The sequence below is a fragment of the Amia ocellicauda genome, unplaced genomic scaffold, assembly GCF_036373705.1.
Source record: "Amia ocellicauda isolate fAmiCal2 unplaced genomic scaffold, fAmiCal2.hap1 HAP1_SCAFFOLD_32, whole genome shotgun sequence".
NCBI lineage: Eukaryota > Metazoa > Chordata > Actinopteri > Amiiformes > Amiidae > Amia > Amia ocellicauda.
In genome coordinates this window covers 30132-51879 of record NW_027102887.1, presented here as the reverse complement: position 1 = coordinate 51879, position 21748 = coordinate 30132, and the positions used below count along the sequence as shown (strand labels likewise).

The 21748-nt window shown below is 42.8% G+C and overlaps 6 non-coding genes and 25 pseudogenes across 6 annotated transcripts; all 31 read left to right on the top strand.

The window, feature by feature from the left end:
• The first annotated feature begins 7 nt into the window (after positions 1-7).
• Positions 8-126, top strand: LOC136730907 (uncharacterized; annotated as a pseudogene).
• A 227-nt stretch (positions 127-353) lies between these two features.
• Positions 354-472, top strand: LOC136730455 (uncharacterized; annotated as a pseudogene).
• A 210-nt stretch (positions 473-682) lies between these two features.
• LOC136730815 (uncharacterized) lies at positions 683-801 on the top strand (annotated as a pseudogene).
• A 211-nt stretch (positions 802-1012) lies between these two features.
• LOC136730692 (uncharacterized) lies at positions 1013-1131 on the top strand (annotated as a pseudogene).
• A 211-nt stretch (positions 1132-1342) lies between these two features.
• LOC136730596 (5S ribosomal RNA) lies at positions 1343-1461 on the top strand. Its single transcript, XR_010809390.1, has one exon. It is a non-coding gene; the product is annotated as a 5S ribosomal RNA (ribosomal RNA).
• Positions 1462-1670: 209 nt separating this feature from the next.
• LOC136730947 (uncharacterized) lies at positions 1671-1789 on the top strand (annotated as a pseudogene).
• Positions 1790-2005: 216 nt separating this feature from the next.
• LOC136730523 (uncharacterized) lies at positions 2006-2124 on the top strand (annotated as a pseudogene).
• A 219-nt stretch (positions 2125-2343) lies between these two features.
• LOC136730771 (uncharacterized) lies at positions 2344-2462 on the top strand (annotated as a pseudogene).
• Positions 2463-2672: 210 nt separating this feature from the next.
• On the top strand, positions 2673-2791 carry LOC136730691 (uncharacterized; annotated as a pseudogene).
• A 208-nt stretch (positions 2792-2999) lies between these two features.
• Positions 3000-3118, top strand: LOC136730936 (uncharacterized; annotated as a pseudogene).
• A 211-nt stretch (positions 3119-3329) lies between these two features.
• On the top strand, positions 3330-3448 carry LOC136730759 (uncharacterized; annotated as a pseudogene).
• Positions 3449-3675: 227 nt separating this feature from the next.
• On the top strand, positions 3676-3794 carry LOC136731009 (uncharacterized; annotated as a pseudogene).
• A 209-nt stretch (positions 3795-4003) lies between these two features.
• On the top strand, positions 4004-4122 carry LOC136730592 (5S ribosomal RNA). The gene has a single exon (XR_010809386.1). It is a non-coding gene; the product is annotated as a 5S ribosomal RNA (ribosomal RNA).
• Positions 4123-4333: 211 nt separating this feature from the next.
• LOC136730875 (uncharacterized) lies at positions 4334-4452 on the top strand (annotated as a pseudogene).
• Positions 4453-4679: 227 nt separating this feature from the next.
• Positions 4680-4798, top strand: LOC136730625 (5S ribosomal RNA). The gene has a single exon (XR_010809418.1). It is a non-coding gene; the product is annotated as a 5S ribosomal RNA (ribosomal RNA).
• Positions 4799-5007: 209 nt separating this feature from the next.
• Positions 5008-5126, top strand: LOC136730690 (uncharacterized; annotated as a pseudogene).
• Positions 5127-5334: 208 nt separating this feature from the next.
• On the top strand, positions 5335-5453 carry LOC136730784 (uncharacterized; annotated as a pseudogene).
• A 219-nt stretch (positions 5454-5672) lies between these two features.
• On the top strand, positions 5673-5791 carry LOC136730923 (uncharacterized; annotated as a pseudogene).
• A 209-nt stretch (positions 5792-6000) lies between these two features.
• Positions 6001-6119, top strand: LOC136730849 (uncharacterized; annotated as a pseudogene).
• Positions 6120-6341: 222 nt separating this feature from the next.
• Positions 6342-6460, top strand: LOC136730658 (uncharacterized; annotated as a pseudogene).
• Positions 6461-6689: 229 nt separating this feature from the next.
• LOC136730586 (5S ribosomal RNA) lies at positions 6690-6808 on the top strand. The gene has a single exon (XR_010809380.1). It is a non-coding gene; the product is annotated as a 5S ribosomal RNA (ribosomal RNA).
• A 216-nt stretch (positions 6809-7024) lies between these two features.
• Positions 7025-7143, top strand: LOC136730796 (uncharacterized; annotated as a pseudogene).
• Positions 7144-7358: 215 nt separating this feature from the next.
• LOC136730451 (uncharacterized) lies at positions 7359-7477 on the top strand (annotated as a pseudogene).
• Positions 7478-7693: 216 nt separating this feature from the next.
• On the top strand, positions 7694-7812 carry LOC136730740 (uncharacterized; annotated as a pseudogene).
• A 215-nt stretch (positions 7813-8027) lies between these two features.
• LOC136730607 (5S ribosomal RNA) lies at positions 8028-8146 on the top strand. Its single transcript, XR_010809400.1, has one exon. It is a non-coding gene; the product is annotated as a 5S ribosomal RNA (ribosomal RNA).
• A 220-nt stretch (positions 8147-8366) lies between these two features.
• Positions 8367-8485, top strand: LOC136730652 (uncharacterized; annotated as a pseudogene).
• A 205-nt stretch (positions 8486-8690) lies between these two features.
• LOC136730526 (uncharacterized) lies at positions 8691-8809 on the top strand (annotated as a pseudogene).
• A 216-nt stretch (positions 8810-9025) lies between these two features.
• On the top strand, positions 9026-9144 carry LOC136730738 (uncharacterized; annotated as a pseudogene).
• A 209-nt stretch (positions 9145-9353) lies between these two features.
• On the top strand, positions 9354-9472 carry LOC136731027 (uncharacterized; annotated as a pseudogene).
• A 221-nt stretch (positions 9473-9693) lies between these two features.
• LOC136730881 (uncharacterized) lies at positions 9694-9812 on the top strand (annotated as a pseudogene).
• Positions 9813-16275: 6463 nt separating this feature from the next.
• LOC136730555 (U5 spliceosomal RNA) lies at positions 16276-16390 on the top strand. The gene has a single exon (XR_010809349.1). It is a non-coding gene; the product is annotated as a U5 spliceosomal RNA (small nuclear RNA).
• Positions 16391-21748: the final 5358 nt, after the last annotated feature.

Sequence of the window (21748 nt, the reverse complement as noted above, 5' to 3'; positions counted from 1 at the left end):
CCTCTTGGCTTGCAGCCACACCGTCCTGAACGCCCCAGATCTCATCTGATCTTGGAATTTAAACGGGGCAGGGCCTGGTCAGTACTTGGATGGGTGACCTCCTAGAAATGCCAGGTGCTGCAAGCTTTTTACGTCTCCTGGGTAACTTCATCGTAGCTCTTAATACTCTCTTTCTGTCCGTAGGAGATATAATTGAAGAATTGTACACGTACCCGGCTACTTTCAAAACCCATTACTGCACTGATATTTTTCCCTCCATTCTTCTTTTTCTTTTTTTTTTTTTTTTTTTTTTTGCTGGAAGTTCTGTCAATACCCGCCAGCCATTAAGAGACATCATGCAGCCAGGCCTCTTGGCTTGCAGCCACACTGTCCTGAACGCGCCCGATCTCGTCAGATCTCAGAATTTAAACGGGGCAGGGCCTGGTCAGTACTTTTATGGGTGACCTTCTGGAAATACGAGGTGCTGCAAACTTTTTACGTCTCCTGGGTAACTTCATCGTAGCTCTTAATTCTCTCTTTCTGTCTGGAGGAGATATAATTGAAGAGTTGTACACGTACCCGGCTACTTTCAACAGCCTTAGCTGCACTGATATTTTTCCCTCCATTTCTCTTTTTTTTTTTTGCTGGCTGTTCCGTCAATACCCGCCAGCCTTTAAGAGACATCATGCCGCCAGGCATCTTGGCTTGCGGCCACACCGTCCTGAACGCGCCCGATCTCGTCAGATCTCGGAAGCCAAACGGGGCAGGGCCTGGTCAGTACTTGGATGGGTTTCCTCCTGGAAATACCAGGTGCTATAAGCTTTTTACGTCTCCTGTGTAACTTCATCGTAGCTCTTAATACTCTCTTTCAATCTGGAGGAGATATAATTGAAGAATTGTACACGTACCTCGCTACTTTCAACACCCTTTGCTGCACTGATATTTTTACCACCATTTCTCTTTTTTTTTTTTTGCTGGCAGTTCCGTCAATACCCGCCAGCCTTTAAGAGACATCATGCAGCCAGGCGTCTCGGCTTGCGGCCACACCATCCTGAACGCGCCCGATCTCGTCAGATCTCGGAAGCTAAACGGGGCAGGACCTGGTCAGTACTTGAATGTGAGACCTCCTGGAAATACCTGGTGCTGCAAGCTTTTACAACTCCTGGGTAACTTCATCGTAGCTCTTAATACTCTCTATCTGTCTGAAAGAGATATAATTGAAGTATTGTACATGTACCCAGCTACTGTCAACACCCTTTGCTGCACTGATATTTTTCCATCCATTTTTCTTTTTTTTTTTTTTGCTGGAAGTTCCGTCAATACCCGCCAACCTTTAAGAGACATCATGCAGCCAGGCCTCTCGGCTTGTGGCCACACCGTCCTGAATGCGCCTGATCTCGTCAGATCTCGGAAGCTAAACGGGGCAGGGCCTGGTCAGTACTTGGATGGGAGACCTCCTAGAAATACCAGGTGCTGCAAGCTTTTTACGTCACCTGGGTAACTTCATCGTAGCTCTTAATACTCTCTTTCTGTCTGGAGGAGATATAATTCAAGTATTGTACACGTACCCGGCTACTTTCAACACCCTTTGCTGCACTGGTATTTCTCCCTCCATTTCTCTTTTTTTTTTTTGCTGGCAGTTCCGTCAATACCCGCCAGCCTTTAAGAGACATCATGCAGCCAGGATCTCGGCTTGCGGCCACACCATCCTGAACGCGCCCGATCTCGTCAGATCTCGGAAACTGAATGGGGCAGGGCCTGGTCAGTACTTGGATTGGAGACCTCCTGGAAATACCAGGTGCTGCAAGCTTTTTACGTCTGCTGGGTAAGTTTATCGTAGCTCTTAATACTCTCTTTCTGTCTGGAGGAGATATAATTGAAGTATTGTACACGTACCCGGTTACTTTCAACACCCATTGCTGCACTGATATTTTTCCCTCCATTTTTCTTTTTCTTTATTATTATTTCTGGAAGTTCCGTCAATATCCGCCAGCCTTTAAGAGACATCATGCAACCAGGCCTCTCGGCTTGCGGACACACAGTCCTGAACGCGCCCGATCTCGGAAGATCTCGGAAACTAAACGGGACAGGACCTGGTCAGTACTTGGATGGGAGATCGTCTGGAAATACCAGGTGCTGCCAGCTTTTTACGTCTCCTGGGGAACTTCATCGTAGCTCTTAATACTCTCTTTCTGTCTGGAGAATATATAATTGAAGAATTGTACACGTACCCGGCTACTTTCAACACCCTTTGCTGCACTGGTATTTTTCCCTCTATTTTTCTTTTTTTTTTTTTTTTTTTTTGCTGGAAGTTCCGTCAATACCCACCAGCCTTTAAGAGACATCATGCAGCCAGGCCTCTTGGCTTGCGGCCACATTGTCCTGAACGCGCCTGATCTCGTTAGATCTCGGAAGCTAAACGGGGCAGGGCCTGGTCAGTACTTGGATGGGAGACCTCCAGGAAATACCTGGTGCTGCAAGCTTTTTACGTCTCCTGGGAAACTTAATCGTAGCTCTTAATACTCTCTATCTGTCTGGAGGTGTTATAATTGAGGAATTGTACACGTACCCGGCTACTTTTATCAGCCTTTGCTGCACTGGTATTTTTCCCTCTATTTTTCTTTTTTTTTTTTGCTGGCAGTTCCGTCAATACCCGCCAGCCTTTAAGAGACATCATGCAGCCAGGCGTCTCGGCTTGCGGCCACACCATCCTGAACGCGCCCGATCTCGTCAGATCTCGGAAGCTAAACGGGGCAGGACCTGGTCAGTACTTGAATGTGAGACCTCCTGGAAATACCTGGTGCTGCAAGCTTTTACGTCTCCTGGGTAACTTCATCGTAGCTCTTAATACTCTCTTTCTGTCTGAAGGAGATATAATTCAAGTATTGTACACGTACCCGGCTACTTTCAACACCCTTTGCTGCACTGGTATTTCTCCCTCCTTTTCTCTTTTTTTTATTGCTGGCAGTTCCGTCAATACCCGCCAGCCTTTAAGAGACATCATGCAGCCAGGCATCTCGGCTTGCGGCCACACCGTCCTGAACGCGTCCGATCTCGTAAGATCTCGGAAACTGAGTGGGGCAGGGCCTGGTCAGTACTTGGATGGGTGTCCTCCTGGAAATACCAGGTGCTGCAAGCTTTTTACGTCTCCTGGGTAACTTCATCGTAGCTCTTAATACTCTCTTTCAGTCTGGAGGAGATATAATTGAAGAATTGTACACGTACCTGGCTACTTTCAACACCCTTTGCTGCACTGATATTTTTACCACCATTTCTCTTTTTTTTTATTTGCTGGATGTTCCGTCAAAACCCGCCAACCATTAAGAGACATCATGCAGCCAGGCCTCTTGGCTTGCAGCCACACCGTCCTGAACGCCCCCGATCTCATCAGATCTTGGAATTTAAACGGGGCAGGGCCTGGTCAGTACTTGGATGGGTGACCTCCTAGAAATGCCAGGTGCTGCAAGCTTTTTACGTCTCCTGGGTAACTTCATCGTAGCTCTTAATACTCTCTTTCTGTCCGGAGGAGATATAATTGAAGAATTGTACACGTACCCGGCTACTTTCAAAACCCATTACTGCACTGATATTTTTCCCTCCATTTTTCTTTTTCTTTTTTTTTTTTTTTTTTTTTTTGCTGGAAGTTCTGTCAATACCCGCCAGCCATTAAGAGACATCATGCAGCCAGGCCTCTCGGCTTGCGGCCACACCGTCCTGAACGCGCCCGATCTCGTCAGATCTCAGAATTTAAACGGGGCAGGGCCTGGTCAGTACTTTTATGGGTGACCTTCTGGAAATACGAGGTGCTGCAAACTTTTTACGTCTCCTGGGTAACTTCATCGTAGCTCTTAATTCTCTCTTTCTGTCTGGAGGAGATATAATTGAAGAGTTGTACACGTACCCGGCTACTTTCAACAGCCTTAGCTGCACTGATATTTTTCCCTCCATTTCTCTTTTTTTTTTTGCTGGCTGTTCCGTCAATACCCGCCAGCCTTTAAGAGACATCATGCCGCCAGGCATCTTGGCTTGCGGCCACACCGTCCTGAACGCGCCCGATCTCGTCAGATCTCGGAAGCCAAACGGGGCAGGGCCTGGTCAGTACTTGGATGGGTTTCCTCCTGGAAATACCAGGTGCTGCAAGCTTTTTACGTCTCCTGTGTAACTTCATCGTAGCTCTTAATACTCTCTTTCAATCTGGAGGAGATATAATTGAAGAATTGTACACGTACCTGGCTACTTTCAACACCCTTTGCTGCACTGATATTTTTACCACCATTTCTCTTTTTTTTTATTTGCTGGATGTTCCGTCACAACCCGCCAACCATTAAGAGACATCATGCAGTCAGGCCTCACGGCTTGCAGCCACACCGTCCTGAACGCCCCCGATCTCATCAGATCTTGGAATTTAAACGGGGCAGGGCCTGTTCAGTACATGGATGGGTGACCTCCTGGAAATGCCAGGTGCTGCAAGCTTTTTACGTCTCCTGGGTAACTTCATCGTAGCTCTTAATACTCTCTTTCTGTCTGGAGGAGATATAATTGAAGAATTGTACACGTACCCGGCTACTTTCAAAACCCATTACTGCACTGATATTTTTCCCTCCATTTTTCTTTTTCTTTTTTTTTTTTTTTTTTTTTTTGCTGGAAGTTCCGTCAATACCCGCCAGCCTTTAAGAGACATCATGCAGCCAGGCCTCTTGGCTTGCGGCCACATTGTCCTGAAAGCGCCCGATCTCGTCAGATCTCGGAAGCTAAACGGGGCAGGGCCTGATCAGTACTTGGATGGGAGACCTCCAGGAAATACCTGGTGCTGCAAGCTTTTAACGTCTCCTGGGAAACTTCATCGTAGCTCTTAATACTCTCTATCTGTCTGGAGGTGTTATAATTGAGGAATTGTACATGTACCCAGCTACTTTCAACAGCCTTTGCTGCACTGGTATTTTTCCCTCTATTTTTCTTTTTTTTTTTGCTGGCAGTTCCGTCAATACCCGCCAGCCTTTTAGAGACATCATGCAGCCAGGCGTCTCGGCTTGCGGCCACACCATCCTGAACGCGCCCGATCTCGTCAGATCTCGGAAGCTAAACGGGGCAGGACCTGGTCAGTACTTGAATGTGAGACCTCCTGGAAATACCTGGTGCTGCAAGCTTTTACAACTCCTGGGTAACTTCATCGTAGCTCTTAATACTCTCTATCTGTCTGGAAGAGATATAATTGAAGTATTGTACACGTACCCAGCTACTTTCAACACCCTTTGCTGCACTGGTATTTCTCCCTCCATTTCTCTTTTTTTTTTTTGCTGGCAGTTCCGTCAATACCCGCCAGCCTTTAAGAGACATCATGCAGCCAGGATCTCGGCTTGCGGCCACACCATCCTGAACGCGCCCGATCTCGTCAGATCTCGGAAACTGAATGGGGCAGGGCCTGGTCAGTACTTGGATGGGAGACCTCCTGGAAATACCTGGTGCTGCAAGCTTTTACGTCTCCTGGGTAACTTTATCGTAGCTCTTAATTCTCTCTTTCTGTCTGGAGGAGATATAATTGAAGAATTGTACACGTACCCGGCTACTTTCAACACCCTTTGCTGCACTGATATTTTTCCCTCCCTTTTTCTATTTTTTTTTTTTTTTTTTTTGCTGGAAGTTCCGTCAATACTTGCCAGCCTTTAAGAGACATCATGCAGCCAGGCCTCTCGGCTTGCGGCCACACCGTCCTGAACGCGCCTGATCTTATCATATCTCGGAAGCTAAACGGGGCAGGGTCTGGTCAGTACTTGGTTGGGTGACCTCCTGGAAATACCAGGTGCTGCAAGCTTTTTACGTCTCCTGGGTAACTTCATCGTAGCTCTTAATACTCTCTTTCAGTCTGGAGGAGATATTATTGAAGAATTGTACACGTACCCGGCTACTTTCAACAGCCTTTGCTGCACTGATATTTTTCCCTCCATTTTTCTTTTTTTTTTTTGCTGGAAGTTCGTCAATATCCGCCAACCTTTAAGAGACATCATGCAGCCAGGCCTCTCGGCTTGTGGCCACACCGTCCTGAACGCGCCCGATCTCGTCAGATCTCGGAAGCTAAACGGGGCAGGACCTGTTCAGTACTTGAATGTGAGACCTCCTGGAAATACCTGGTGCTGCAAGCTTTTACGTCTCCTGGGTAACTTTATCGTAGCTCTTAATTCTCTCTTTCTGTCTGGAGGAGATATAATTGAAGAATTGTACACGTACCCGGCTACTTTCAACACCCTTTTTCTGCACTGATATTTTTCCCTCCCTTTTTCTATTTTTTTTTTTTTTTTTTTTTTGCTGGAAGTTCCGTCAATACCCGCCAACCTTTAAGAGACATCATGCAGCCCGGCCTCTTGGCTTGCAGCCACACCGTCCTGAACGCCCCCGATCTCATCAGATCTTGGAATTTAAACGGGGCAGGGCCTGGTCAGTACTTGGATGGGTGACCTCCTGGAAATGCCAGGTGCTGCAAGCTTTTTACGTCTCCTGGGTAACTTCATCGTAGCTCTTAATACTCTCTTTCTGTCTGGAGGAGATATAATTGAAGAATTGTACACGTACCCGGCTACTTTCAAAACCCATTACTGCACTGATATTTTTATCTCCATTTTTCTTTTTCTTTTTTTTTTTTTTTTTTTTTTTTTGCTGGAAGTTCCGTCAATACCCGCCAGCCATTAAGAGACATCATGCAGCCAGGCCTCTCGGCTTGCGGCCACACCATCCTGAATGCGCACGATCTCGTCAGATCTCGGAAGCTAAATGGGGCAGGGCCTGGTCAGTACTTGGATGGGTGACCTCCTGGAAATACCAGGTGCTGCAAGCTTTATACGTCTCCTGGGTAACATCATCGTAGCTCTTTATACTCTCTTTCTGTCTGGAGGAGATATAATTGAAGAATTGTACACGTACCCGGCTACTATCAAAACCCTTTGCTGCACTGATTTGTTTCTCTCCATTTTTCTTTTTTCTTATTTTTTTTGCTGGAAGTTCCATCAATACCCGCCAGCCTTTAAGAGACATCATGCAGCCAGGCCTCTTTGTTTGCGGCCACACCGTCCTGAACGTGCCCGATTTCGTCAGATCTCGGAAGCTGAACGGGGCAGGGCCTGATCAGTACTTGGATGGGAGACCTCCTGGAAATACCAGGTGCTGCAAGCTTCTTACGTCTCCTGGGTAACTTCATCATAGCTCTTAATACTCTCTTTCTGTCTGGAGGAGATATAATTGAAGAATTGTACACGTACCCGGCTACTTTCAACTCCCTTTGCTGCACTGAAATTTTTCACTCCATTTTTCTTATTTCTTTTTTTTTTGCTGGCAGTTCCGGCAATACCCGCCAGCCTTTAAGAGACATCATGCAGCCAGGCCTTTTGGTTTGCGGCCACACCGTCCTGAACGCGCCCAATCTCATCAGATCTCGGAAGCTAAACGGGGCAGTGTCTATTCTGTACTTGGATGGGAGACCTCCTGGAAATACCAGGTGCTGCAAGCTTCTTACGTCTCCTGGGTAACTTCATCATAGCTGTTAATACTCTCTTTCTGTCTGGAGGAGATATAATTGAAGAATTGTACACGTACCCGGCTACTTTCAACTCCCTTTGCTGCACTGATATTTTTCCCTCCATTTTTCTTTTTTCTTCTTTATTTTGCTGGAAGTTCTGTCAATATCCTCCAGCCTTTAAGAGACATCATGCAGCCAGGCATCTTGGCTTGTGGCCACACCATCCTGAATGCGCACGATCTCGTCAGATCTCGGAAGCTAAACGGGGCAGGGCCTGGTCAGTACTTAGATGGGAGACCTCCTGGAGATACCAGGTGCTGCAAGCTTTTTACATCACTTGGGTAACTTCATCGTAGCTCTTAATACTCGCTTTCTGTCTGGAGGAGATATAATTGAAGTATTGTACACGTACCCAGCTACATTTAACACCCTTTGCTGCACTGATATTTTTCCCTCCATTTTTCTTATTTCTTTTTTTTTTGCTGGAACTTCCGTCAATACCCGCCAGCCTTTAAGAGACTTCATACATCCAGGCCTCTTGGCTTGCGGCCACACCGTCCTGAACGCGCCCGATCTCGTCAGATCTCGGAAGCTGAACGGGGCAGGGCCTGGTCAGTATTTGGATGGGTGACCTCCTGGAAATACCAGGTGCTGCAAGCTTTTTTCGTTACTTGGGTAACTTCATCGTAGCTCTTAATACTCTCTTTCTGTCTGGAGGAGATATAATTGAAGTATTGTACACGTACCCGGCTACATTCAACACCCTTTCCTGCACTGATATTTTTCCCTCCATTTTTCTATTTTTTTTTTTAAAAAATTTCTTGGATGTTCCGTCAATACCCGCCAGCCTTTTAGAGACATCATGCAGCCAGGCCTCTAGGTTTGCAGCCACACCGTCCTGAACGCGCCCGATCTCATCAGATCTCGGAAGCTAAACGGGGCAAGACCTGGTCAGTACTTGGATGGGAGACCTTCTGGAAATACCTGGTGCTGCAAGCTTTTTAGTCTCCTGAGTAACTTCATTGTAGCTCTTAATACTCTCTTTCTGTCTGGAGGTGTTATAATTGAGGATTTGTACACGTACCCGGCTACTTTCAACACCATTTGCTGCACTGGTATTTTTCCCTCCATTTTTCTTTTTTTTGCTGGAAGTTCCGTCAATACCCGCCAGCCTTTAAGAGACATCATGCAGCCAGGCTTTTTGGCTTGCGGCCACACCGTCCTGAACGCGCCCGATCTTGTCAGATCTAGGAAGCAAAACGTGGCAGGACCTGGTCAGTATTTGGATTGGTGACCTCCTGGAAAAACTAGGTACTGCAAACTTTTTACGTCTCCTGGGTAACTTCATCGTAGCTCTTAATACTCTCTTTCTGTCAGGAGAAGATACAATTGAAGAAATGTACACGTACCCGGCAACTTTCAACACCCTTTGCTGCACTGATATTTTTCCCTCCATTTTTCTTTTTTCTTTTTTTTTTTGCTGGAAGGTCCGTCAAAACCCGCCCGCCTTTAAGAGACATCATGCTGCCAGGCGTCTCGGCTTGCGGCCACGCCGTCCTGAACGCGACTGATCTCATCAGATCTCGGAAGCTATACAGGGCAGGGCCTGGTCAGTACTTGGATGGGTGACCTCCTGGAAATACCAGGTGCTGCAAGCTTTATACGTCTCCTGGGTAACATCATCGTAGATCTTAATACTCTCTTTCTGTCTGGAGGAGATATAATTGAAGAAATGTACACGTACCCGGCTACTTTCAACACCCTTTGCTGAACTGATATTTTTCCCTCCATTTTTCTTTTTTTATTTGCTGGAAGTTCCGTCAACACCCGTCAGCCTTTAAGAGACATCATGCAGCCAGGCCTCTCGGCTTGCGGCTACACCGTCCTGGACGCACCCCGTCTCGTCAGATCTCGGAAGCTAAACGGGGCATGGCCTGGTCAGTACTTGGATGGGAGATCTCCTAGAAATACCAGGTGCTGCAAGCTTTTTACGTCTCCTGGGTAACTTCATCGTAGCTCTTAATACTCTCTTTCTGTCTGGAGGAGATATAATTGAAGAATTGTACACGTTCCCGGCTACTTTCAACACCCTTTCCTGCACTGTTATTTTTCCCTCCATTTTTTTATTTTTTTATTTTTTATTTTTTGCTGGAAATTCCGTCAACACCCGTCAGCCTTTAAGAGACATCATGCAGCCAGGCATTTCGGCTTGCGGCCACACCGTCCTGAACGTGCCCGGTCTCGTCAGACCTTGGAAACTAAACGGGCCAGGGCCTGGTTAGTACTTGGATGGGTGACCTCCAGGAAATACCAGGTGATGCAAGCTTTTTACGTCTCCTGGGTATCTTCATCGTAGCTCTTAATACTCTTTATCTGTCTGGAGGAGATATAATTGAAGTATTGTACACTTTGTCTTAGGGACAGTCTGGCTAGCAGTGACTGAGTGGTTGACAGACGACAAGCAACGGAATGTACGTGCTCTGTGATGTCATAGCAGTCAGCTGAGAGAGGCTCGTGATGTCATCGCTGAGCTGTCTGTCTGTCTGTCTGTCTCTCTCTCTCTTTCTCTCTCTCTCTCTCTCTCTCTCTTCCTCTCAATTCAATTCATTTGTATTGTCAAAGCAATTGGACATACATACATATATATATATATATATATATATACATACATACATACATCCATACATGCTAGAAAGTCATTACTATGTTATCTTAAAGGCTAACTAAGCAGAACATATATCATTATAGAACAGAGTTCATAGGTCAACACATGGTTTTATGGAACAGGCACGTAGGTCATACCGTTTGACAATGTCTCCAAGGTTCTCATCGTAAATAACAAACAGAAATCAAACTATCTTCTGGGCTGACCTTCTAGCTTGACCGTATCTTTCTTAAGTATACAAGAGAGAAAAACAGGTGTAAGAAAATAATTTCTAATTTTCCTTCTACACATATATACATACATACATACATATGTAGCGTTATGTTGGGTGTATTTGGATAAGAGCATTTGGGCTCTGAGCTGAAGCACTGATCTAAAGAAGACCTCTCCCCCCCCAAAGTTATCAGATTTCCTTAGCTCATCAGCTTGGAACTGGTTTGCATCAAAGTGACAGTTTTGGGGAGGATGGCACCGAGAAGAGGCCAAATAGTTTGGAATTCTGCTATGAGATGTCTGGAGAAAGGGGCCTGTAGGTGATAAAAACTCTTTGAAGTGGATGAGAGCCGAAATCCCGACATAGAGCTACGAACCCAGGCCAACCGGCATTTCCAAAAGATGGCATGGATTGACATCAGTCATAAATAAAGCCTCCCTCCAATAGGACACTGGGGGCTGAAACCGAAATCCAATCTCAAGAACTCAGGGACCAATCACCTACTGATCTGACAGACTATAAGGAACAGCGGACAGTCTTTCTCTCTCTCTCTCTCTCACCTGAACCAGAAACTCGCTGCCACAGCTCAACCTGTAGCTCTGTTGCCAGAACCGGAATCAGAAACCAACCAAGTCTTTGCCGGCAACAGAAGAGTTAAACTATGAGAAGGAGATTGAGCGAAGAATTATTTTAAAGGACTTTATTAAATAAATAACTTCACAGACCCACCTGATCAGTGGAGTTTTACAGCTGGACAATTGACTAAGTCGACTGAATACGAAAGTGTCAGTCATTTAAATAGCTATTTGAGTCTTAAGAAACTTGACCCTTGGAACAAACAGGGCCCTGCTTTCCTCAAAGACTTCGTCTTCAAGTAACTACGGTGGAACCATGCTTACAAAGAAGATTTTGTGCACAACCTTGGAGCCTTCAAACCAATGGAAAATCTGTTTGGAAACGACTCTACATTCCCGAAACCCCAACTTCCAGGTGCATCGACTGAGTGGAAGTTCTTGGACAAAGCCGAACCGGACTGCCTTTGTTCCAAACCACACGGACCTCGTGCCGTGTGCTGTTATCTGAGCCCGAAGCCAGAGAGGCCTCTCTGTGACGAAGTTCACATAAGTTTAACAGTTTGGAGTTTGTGATTCATGACATTTGAGAAATCAATTAGAAATGTTAATCTGTGATTCATAACTCTAGAATGTGTAATATCATTTAGTTTTCTTAAATATAAATGTGAGTTGCATTAAACTGTTTTGTTGATAATTTTAGAAATAAAATCTGTCAACGCCGAGAAATATCTTCTCATTCCTGTTTAACTGTTTAGTCTGAAATTGACACAAGTTAATAGACATTAGATTATTGGTGGCCCTGCCTATCCTTAATCATTGAATAATAATCAGTTAAGGGAAATTGTGGTAACAAATAGGATCTTTCTCGGCACCTAAACGTAAATGAGACTGATATATATATAACGAGAAGTTACCTGACATAAATACTAACCTGCGTAGTTATTTAATGTCTGACTAATAATACTAACGAGAGACTCACCTTCGTCTTACTAACCGGTATTGTAGTCAATGTGTTTATAACCTTTTTTGTTTAACGATTTGTTAAACGGAATGTACGTGCTCTGTGATGTCATAGCAGTAAGCTGAGAGAGGCTCGTCATGTCATCGCTGAGCTGGCTGGCTGGCTCTCTGTGTGTGTGTGTGTGTGTGTGTGTGTGTCTCTCTGTCTGTCTGTCTGTCTGTCTCTCTCTCTCTCTCTTACTCTCTCTCTCTCCCTCTCAATTCAATTCATTTGTATTGTCAAAGCAATTGGACATGCATACATACATACATATATATGGAAAATAAACAATATGTGTACATCTCTTTCTGCATTAGTGGTGCCCTCACAGATGTGCAAGTTACATGACAGACAGACAGACAGACACACACACACTTTCACACACAGACAGACAGACACAGACACACACAGAAACACACACACATACTTTGACAGACAGACAGACAGACACACGCATATTATGGGTCTTTGTTGGGTAGTGAAATGGGTAGCATCAGTCGCAGTGTGGGTAATGTCAGGGAGCCAATCATAGTCCCCGTTATTTGCATATTCTGGGAAAAGCAACTAAACACGTTTAGTCATGTATTTGTCCATAGTTTACACATGAGATGAAAGAGACAGTATGACGTATTGAGCACCTGGGATTCCTCATGTGTATGTGAGGGGCAGAGGAACCGGATCCCAAGTGTGCGTCCCAGGTGCTATAGGTTTCAAAGCATGCAGGGGAATAGGCACCCCACCCTGACACTTAAAGAAGACTGGATAGGGAGATATAAATAGCAATGGGGAGACTCTTGTACTTGGTGTGGCTCTATCCATATAGTGGGGCCAGCAGGTGCAGCAATAGAAGCTCAGCCTGGGGAGACTGGATTTAGCATTTCCTCTCCATTTTGATAACTATCCATAATCATTTCTGCAAAATACTTCTATGATACCTATGTATGTTTTTTACTTGTACTATATTATACTATCAAGTATCAGTGTACACATACAATGTGACCTGTTACATTAATACAGAGGCCACGGAAGGCCAGATCACTAATAGCCACTGTCCCCTGATATTACACTTTTTTACAATCACTTTGGCACTCATTTCAGAACCTTGATGTCATTTTTCAAAACTCTAGACACTAAACTCACACCCGATGATCAAAATGCACATTTTTCAAAACTCTAACACTTTTTTACAATTGCTTGGATACAATACACATCAACCTCAGATCATTTGTTCATTGAACTAAAATGACACAACTTAACATCAAAGTATTACCATTTCAAAATGCAATTCACACATTACATCTGAGATCACTGTCTATTCATTTCATTACAAAGATCTAACTATCAATTGATACAGCTGCTCAAAATGATAAGTGACTGTTGCATTACTCTTAATGCATAATTTTATGGAAACTGACAAACAATATTCCATGTTTCGATCATGAAAGTTTCAGGATAATGAGATCCATTGACATCAATAAACGAGGAGCATGAACCAGTTGGACTACATTATCTATGGATGTAATATTTCATCATCATTCATCATCATGTAGCACTTTTCCACACCATGTTTGCAGTGTGGAAGGAAAGTTAGAAATTCTTTCTCTAATACCTGTTTTTCTCTCTTGTATACTTAAGAAAGATAAGGTCAAGCTAGAAGGTCAGGCCAGAAGGTAGTTTGATTTCTGTTTGTTATTTACGATGAGAATCTTGGAGACAATGTCAAACAGTATGATTGAAGTGCCTGCTCCCTAATCCATGTGTTGATCTATGAACTCTGTCCTATAATGATATAAATTCTGCTTAGCTAACTTTTAAGATAACATAGTAATGACTTTCTGATTATAACCAGCTCTTTGATTTTTGTGTATAAAAGCTCTGACTGTTAAAATGAAGGCAGAGCGACTTTGGGATCTACTTGAGTCACTGTTCCTCTCCACGCTGCGTGTATTAAAGGCATTGCAACTAACGCTCCAACCTGGTTGAAGATGATTGTTCTTCCACATCAGATTTGACATAACTGTATGTATGCAGGCCCTTGTAATTGCTTTTCCAATACTGCCAACTGGTTATTGATGATTGATTTCACATTGTGGTACGAGTATCGAGTGAATTGAGTGCTATCCACCCCAGCAACACAGTGATAACATGGAGCCGGCAAGTCATCCAGGTCACAATAGAGGTCAAGCAGTGGGAGGAGGAAGACGTGGTGGTCAAAGGAATGGAAGGGGACATGCACCCCTTCTGAGAGGTGGTCGTGGGCCTCGTCATAGAGGAGGGCTTAGGCCTCACCAGAGAGGCAGCCATGGGCCTCATTTGAGAGGTGTTGGGGGAACGTGGTAGAGGACAAGGCCACGGACCAGACAGCGGCAGCAACAGCAAATAGTGTCCAGTGAAATCCGAGAAATAGTTGTAGAGCATGTTGTAAATCATGGCATGACCATGACTGAGGCAGCTACAATGATTCAATCAAACCTCAGAATCAACTCAGGATCAACTGTGGCCTCAATCATCAGAAATTTCCGTACTGAGAAGCGGCAAGTCTTCAGCATGCACTAAACATTAGGCTACTCTCAATTGTCAAATGACTGTATACTGCATACCAATGTGTAGCACAGAGTATAGTGTGCCTTTTGAAAGAAATGCAGACAGAGTGAAGCAGCTGATGACTGAGTATGTTCAGGTATGTTCAGTTTCAAGATGCCTCTTGTGAAAAATGGTTGTGAGAACCTGAACCTGAACACAGGGCTGATGGAAATTCAGAAGTACAGTAATCAATCCTTTGTTTTACACTAAGCCAGGTGAGGAACACTGCAGTTGACATTTTACTGTAGTTTTGTTCTTTTTTGTAGCTAATTATTGTTGCATGGATTCAAAGAAACCTATGGTGTGATTTGATTGTATTGCATCAATACATTTCAGATTTTGTTCAATGATTCCACTGTGTCTGTAGTATTCTCTCTACTAGTCCTTTTACAGTGATGTATTTATGTGTAGTACCATAATGAAACATGTATCACATATTTTGTACTACAATATTTAATGATTGTACGAACAACTACACAGTGAAACTATCGGTATCTTCTGTGTGGGTGATCTAAATAAATGTTACTATGGTATTTCATGATAAATGAATTATTTGAACCAACAAGTCTGCAAGTGCAAGGTTTCTTTAAAGATATGAATGCACAATGCAATGTTTTGAACATTGGACAGCCTGTGTTACAAGTGATGACCGTTTTGAGTTTTGTGTCTAGAGTTTTGAAAAATGACATCAAGGTTCTGAAATTAGTGACAAAGTGATTGTAAAAAACTGTATATTCATCCTATTTAATGTGCTCTTTTAAAATGTACTTTTCTTTTTTATGTTGCCATTTCTGTTCTACCAATGTTTCAGTTGTTAGCCAAAGATTGACAGAGTACATCTCATACACACAGGCCAGACAGCAAGGATTTCTTTTTGAAATTCAATTACAAATGCTGCATGAACTCATCAATACGATTAGAGCTCCTGAAAGCAATATAACTAACTCACTCTACAGCATCTCATTAGCAGTGAAAAGAAACCAAGAAAGTTGGGACAGTCGACTGTTTACCACTATGTAACATCACCTTTTCTTTTAATAACACTTATTAAGCACTTGGGCACTGAAGACACCACTTGGTTAAGTTTAGCAAGTGGGATTTCCCCCCATTCATCCATTATGCATTTCCTCAGCTGCGCAACTGCACAGGGCCTTCGTTGTCTTAATTTGCACTTCATAGTGCGCCACACATTCTCAATTCGGAGACAGGTCAGGACTGCAGGCAGGCCATGCTAGCACCCGCACTCTCTGCCTACGCAACCATGCGCTTGTAATCTGGGCAGAATGTGGTTTGGCGTTATCCTGCTGAAAAATGCAGGGATGTCCCTGGAAAAGACGATGTCTGGATGGCAGCATATGTTGCTCCAAAATGTGTACATCTCTTTCTGCAAAAATGGTGCCCTCACAGATGTGCGAGTTACATGACAGACAGACACTCATACACACTGTCACACCCACACACACACACACACTTTCACAGACAGACACACGCACACACACTCACTTTCACACAGAGACAGACACACAAACACAGAGACAGACACACACACACTCACTTTCACACAGAGACACACAAACACATACACTTTCACACAGACACACACACACATACATACATACATACATACATATATAAGGAAAAGAAACAATACATTTAAAAATCACAAAAAGATGTAATAAAGTACAGAAAATCTAAATGTAATAAAATGTGATCTTTAACACACAAATATGTATGGCTGGTCGGATGCGTCTTGGACTCGGGTTCCTCTTCATTACGTATAATGCTTTTGCCTTTTGCTATAGCTTTCCGTGGAGGGGATCGTGGGTGAGTTTGTACCATTCTTGGGAGGCTCTGCCTTGTTGGGGCGGAGCTGTGATCCAGGTGAACAGCAGATCGGACATAGGTGGGCATGTGGGCGGAGGAGGAAGGCCGGTCAAGCAAATAAGCTTGCTAAGGTACGCAGCAGCAGCAAGCAGCCCCACCATCCAGTCAGCCAGCCAGTCTGGCTGGCAGTGACTGAGTGGTTGACAGACGGCAAGCAACGGAATGTACGTGCTCTGTGATGTCATAGGAGTCACCTGAGAGAGATGTTTGTGATGTCATCGCTGAGCTGGCTGGCTCTGTGTGTCTTGCTGGCTGTGTGTGTGTGTGTGAGAGAGAGAGAGACTTTTTGACTTTTATCAGACTTCATTGCCTGTTTGCAACACGCAATAATTCATACAAAAGAAAATAAATAAATAAATAAAAAATAGTGTTCCCCTTTGTTTGTCTCCCCCCAACAAGCATTAACTCCGCCACTGATCTGTACACTTTTAAAGAAAGCAACCCAATACACACAACAAAACAACCATCAAATACTAAACCCTATAAATGAATTACATAATAAAAACCAACTCCCCGTCATACAATTCACAAAGGGCATCATTAATACACCAGACCTGTTCAAAACTCTCCAAATCATTCATCAGCCTGTAATAGTTAAACTCTAGTCTGACTCTGCACTTGACCAGCATGGCAAACACTCTCACTGCATCCTCACTGCCCTCCCCACACACTCTGTTCTTCCTAGTCTTATAGACGGCCATTTTAGCCTGGCCCAGCAAGAAGTTTACCAGCTGGTCCACATGTTTGGTCTTTCTGGTGTATCGCGCCCCTAAAATAAAAACCTTTGTGTTAAAAATCAGGTTAAGATCAGTAAAAAGACGAGTTAAAAGACTAAAAATGGGTGACAACCGAGAGCAAGTGCTGAAACAGTGAAACACGGTCTCTCTCTGAGCACAGAATGGGCAGGCGTCGGACACAGCAGGGTTAAGAACAGTAATAAAAGAATTGACAGCAATAATGGTGTGTAACACCCTCCACTGCAGATTGCCAGCTCTCTTATTGAGGGGGGCTTGTACAGGCTTCTCCAGGCGGGCGCAGTGTCTTCCCCCAGCCCCAGCCTGTAAAGTAATTTTAGGAATCACAAAGAAACAGTTGAAAGTGCTAAATAAGTATTTTGATGCACCATATTAATTTAGGAAATTTACATGTTGTTTTTCATCAGCTTCTGTATCTGATGGCTCCACATCACTGGCTGGATTGACAGCAACGACACTCTAAAAAAAGAAGTGTTAAGTTTGAGCATTCAGGACTTGTTTTGAAGATCCTGAATATCACTGGTCCACAATTTATCTGTGAAACTATGGGTTAATCTCCATATACAAAATACTTTTCACACACACTTTAAATTTACAACTAAATTTACATGTTGATGTCTTTCGTCAGCTTCTGTATTTGATGGCTCAATATAACTGGTTGCATTAACAGCAACGGCACACTACAAGAAAATAACATTATATTTAAACATTCAGGACTGGTTTAGCATCACCTCGAATATCCCTAGCCCTTGAGGTCGATTGTTATTGTGGTCTTCAAGACCAGTGCTTCTCAACCTTAGTCCTGGAGGAGGCCCACTGTCTGCTGATTTTCATTACAACAACATTGTAGGTTATATCAGTGACTGTGGTCCTAAAGTACCCCTAAGCCTGCTGTTTTTTTTCCAGTTGAGCTCTTAATTACCTAATTGGCTTAACTGAAGCCATTTAACCCTTTTCCCAGGTCTTTGGTTGTTGATGAGTTACAAAGAGCTGGATTGTGGCCCGCCATGACTGGAAGTGAAGAACACTCACTCTAGGCCTTTAACTTAATGTTCATATGTAGGGGCCTATCCATCTGATTTGTTTTTGCACATTTATTAACAGAAAAATTGATGGTACGTGAAATCATCTGAGCTGAAAAACATAATGTTCCACCAATAATAAAATAAATGTATTAATTAAAATTATAGAGATAATAGAATGTTCACAGATTATTAGTTCAGAAAATAAAATATTTTTTTATATCTTAAATAGAATTAACACTCAAATCAGTTGTAGGGTAAACAAGGTCTATTTTTTGGATTGATTTTATAATTATACATGTATGGCTGCATGAAGCTTACCTGAGAATCTGATATTTTAGTAACTTTGTTGCTTCTTGTTGGGTAGTCCACGTTTGCCGCCGTTCTTTTTCTGTAAATGTAAATCAAAAGGCAATAATTACATACTGTAATTAAAATACAAAAAGTATAAACATTGTATTATTATTTTTGTATCCTGTTTCTCCATCTCGATGCTGATCTTTTTGGAATTGCATATCTAGGTTTACTTAAATACTGTTTATAAGATTGTAAACTCATCATCCAAATTTCTTCATTTGCCAAACTTTATGTAGTGCGCTTGCAGTTTCAGAAGAAGAAAAAAAACTGTAACAGATGGGATATGTAGTACTTTATACTCGAGTGGTCTATGCGATTACACCCTGTTGGTGTTATTAAGAACGCCGAGTACCAGAATGCAGAGCGGGACTGTTTTTTGTGCCGTGACTTGTCGGGGGAAAAACGGACGAGAAGGTGAAGGTAGTATGGCGGTGATGCACGCGTTGGTGAAGTGGGAAAGCGGGGTCGACAAAGACTCTTACAGCGTGATTCCCACTGCTTGCTTTCGCAATTTTGATTTATTCAGCATTGCTGATGATGACGAAGAGACGACTCGAAACTTCAGAGCAGAGTGGAGAGACACGAACAAACCTCCAAAAGGTGGATGGCCTGTCCATGAAGCGCAGATCATTATGACTGGTAACAATGTTTATTTAAAAAAAAAAACATTAAAGTCTTTACATGCTATTTGATATATACAATCACAGTATATTTGAAATGAATGTTTAAGTTATTAATGTGTTGTACGTCTAACATACTCTTATAACATGGTAGGTGGTGGTGAGGGCGCTAAAAACTCGTCATACTTGACTGGCATTTGTAAGAACGATTTATTGTGTGTTGTGCTTTACAATAAAATCCCCCAAATCACAAAATAAATTAAACCAGATATAATTTAACTTCAGTTTTGATTCAGTGTTGGCTGTTCATCTTAATTTGTATGGTCAAAGCACAGTATTTTTATGACAAATAAATATAATCCCCAAATATCTGTGGACATAATGCAGGGTTTTATTTATTTTATTTTTATTTTAGGAAAAGAAGGCGAACTAAGAAGAAAACTTAATGACCTAACAAAAATGCCCTGTCCTAAAATGAAGAGAGTACCTAAACCAAACAAAAAACTTCAAATTTCAGATGATAGTGACCTTGATGAACCACAGTTACCGGTGAGATAATTACTGCAAATATTAAATAAATGTATTGCAGGATTGTTTTTTTTTAATCATATTCATATATATATATATATATATATATATTTTCATTTTAAACTCTTTTCCTCTCTGAATACAGCACAAAATAAGAAAGAAAACCGATGGAGCTTCAAGAATTAGATCCCGTCATATTCTACAGACATTTAAAGAGTCCAGTGAAGTTGAGCTACAGCAAAACGTTAAGCAGCTCGAAAAGGAAAACACAAGACTTAAAAATGAAAACCAATGTCTTCGAAACCGTATGGTTGATGGTAAGTTTTTTTATTTATAGCAAATAATTCCTTACCTTGATAAATGTTATTCTTCAGTAATTTAGATTCCAGAGTAATGTATTATAGTTGATCATACTGAAGTAATCTAGAACCACAATACAGACTCTTAATGTGCACTGTCTAATAGTTTAATAATACTGATTATTAAATAAAGTTTTTCAACATAACTTCATAATCCTACATTAATGACTATATGCATTACATTAGACCTGGAAATTCTTGTATTTTATCTTTTTTATTTTTTTCGTAGCTAATGTTAATGACCCACAAAAAGGTCAGTTTGCCAATAACATAGAGCAAGTCTCTCAAGTATAATTGCAGGCATTGATGGTTTTGTTTTCACTTTGCATTAAATATATTACTAGAAATGATTATCATTTAATACTAAGGTTTTTTTCTCCAGAGATTCCAGACCTTTTGGACAATCTGAAAAAAATTGTAACAAAAGCCACATTTATCAGCAATGAAGACAAAAGTGTGTCACCATCAAGTGGTTCTGACAGCCCCACAGCAAATTGTTCTGAATCTGACAAAGAATCACCAAAACAGGTATAACACTCTTGGTCTACAATATTACAAAGACAAGGTAAAAATATATATATTGAAAACAAATATTGGTTGTAAACAATCTAATGATGCTACATTATCAGTTATATTCATAGTTATAGTTGATAATAAGAATGTAATTGAATTATGGGTGTCACAGATTCACTGACTTTATTATGTCTGTAAATTAATAAACTTAGAATTGAGACATACTGTGGTCTTTAATAACACATTTCTGTAACAAAATCACAGCCTTACTGATAATGTATTCCACTTAACATAATATAAGAATAGTTTGGGGATAAACTTGTTTTTTATTTACCATTGTCTTTTAGGTGGAAATATTCCCAGGCACTGGAGTTTACATTGACAAACTGTCCTGGATCCTTGCAGAGAGGTGCAGCACGAATACGTCATATGCAAGAACCCTGACGGTTGCTGTCTTTGACTTTCCAACATTACTAAAGAGCAATCTTCGTGGTGGTGGCAGCAAGAGAGATCCAACTTCGGAGACATTAAGATCCTCATTGATGTTATTGAGGATCATATACAGCTGCCTTCGGAAGGACACGACGTGTTTCAGTTGCGGGGCTTTGCAGCCCAGCGGGACCCTCTTAATGCCGGACATCAGCTGCCCGAGCCGGTGCGGATGAACGGAGGGACGTTAGACAGCGTTACCTTCCGGGCAGGAGCAGCGAGCGGCAACACCGGGGTGAAAGTGTCGTCTAACACTGTGCCATTAGCCACTAGCTGATTGAGCAGATCAGTGGTTTTTAAGAAGATAACAATGGCAGCAGACTTGATATTTTCACACCCTGCTACCTCCCCAACCGCTAACACACACTGCTCTAGGGGGCAGAACTGCACCGGAGCGATCTTGACTCCATGGCGTCGGGTCAGTTTTTCAAAAGACGCATTCAGGGGGTCCGACCCCCCGACCCGGGAAGAACTACCGGTACTCCCCCCTCCCCTCCCCTGTTCCCCCACAATAAGAAAAGCACTGAAAACAGAAGACAAAATAAACAAACTGAAAAAAGTAAAGCAACAAAAAAACGCAGCCAAAGGACAGAGCTCTCAGCAGCACTCCCGCTCACTGCAGACCCCTCCCACACACTCCCAGCTGAGAGAGAGAGAGAGTTAGTGTCTGTCTGTCTCTCTCTCTCTGTAGATGCATC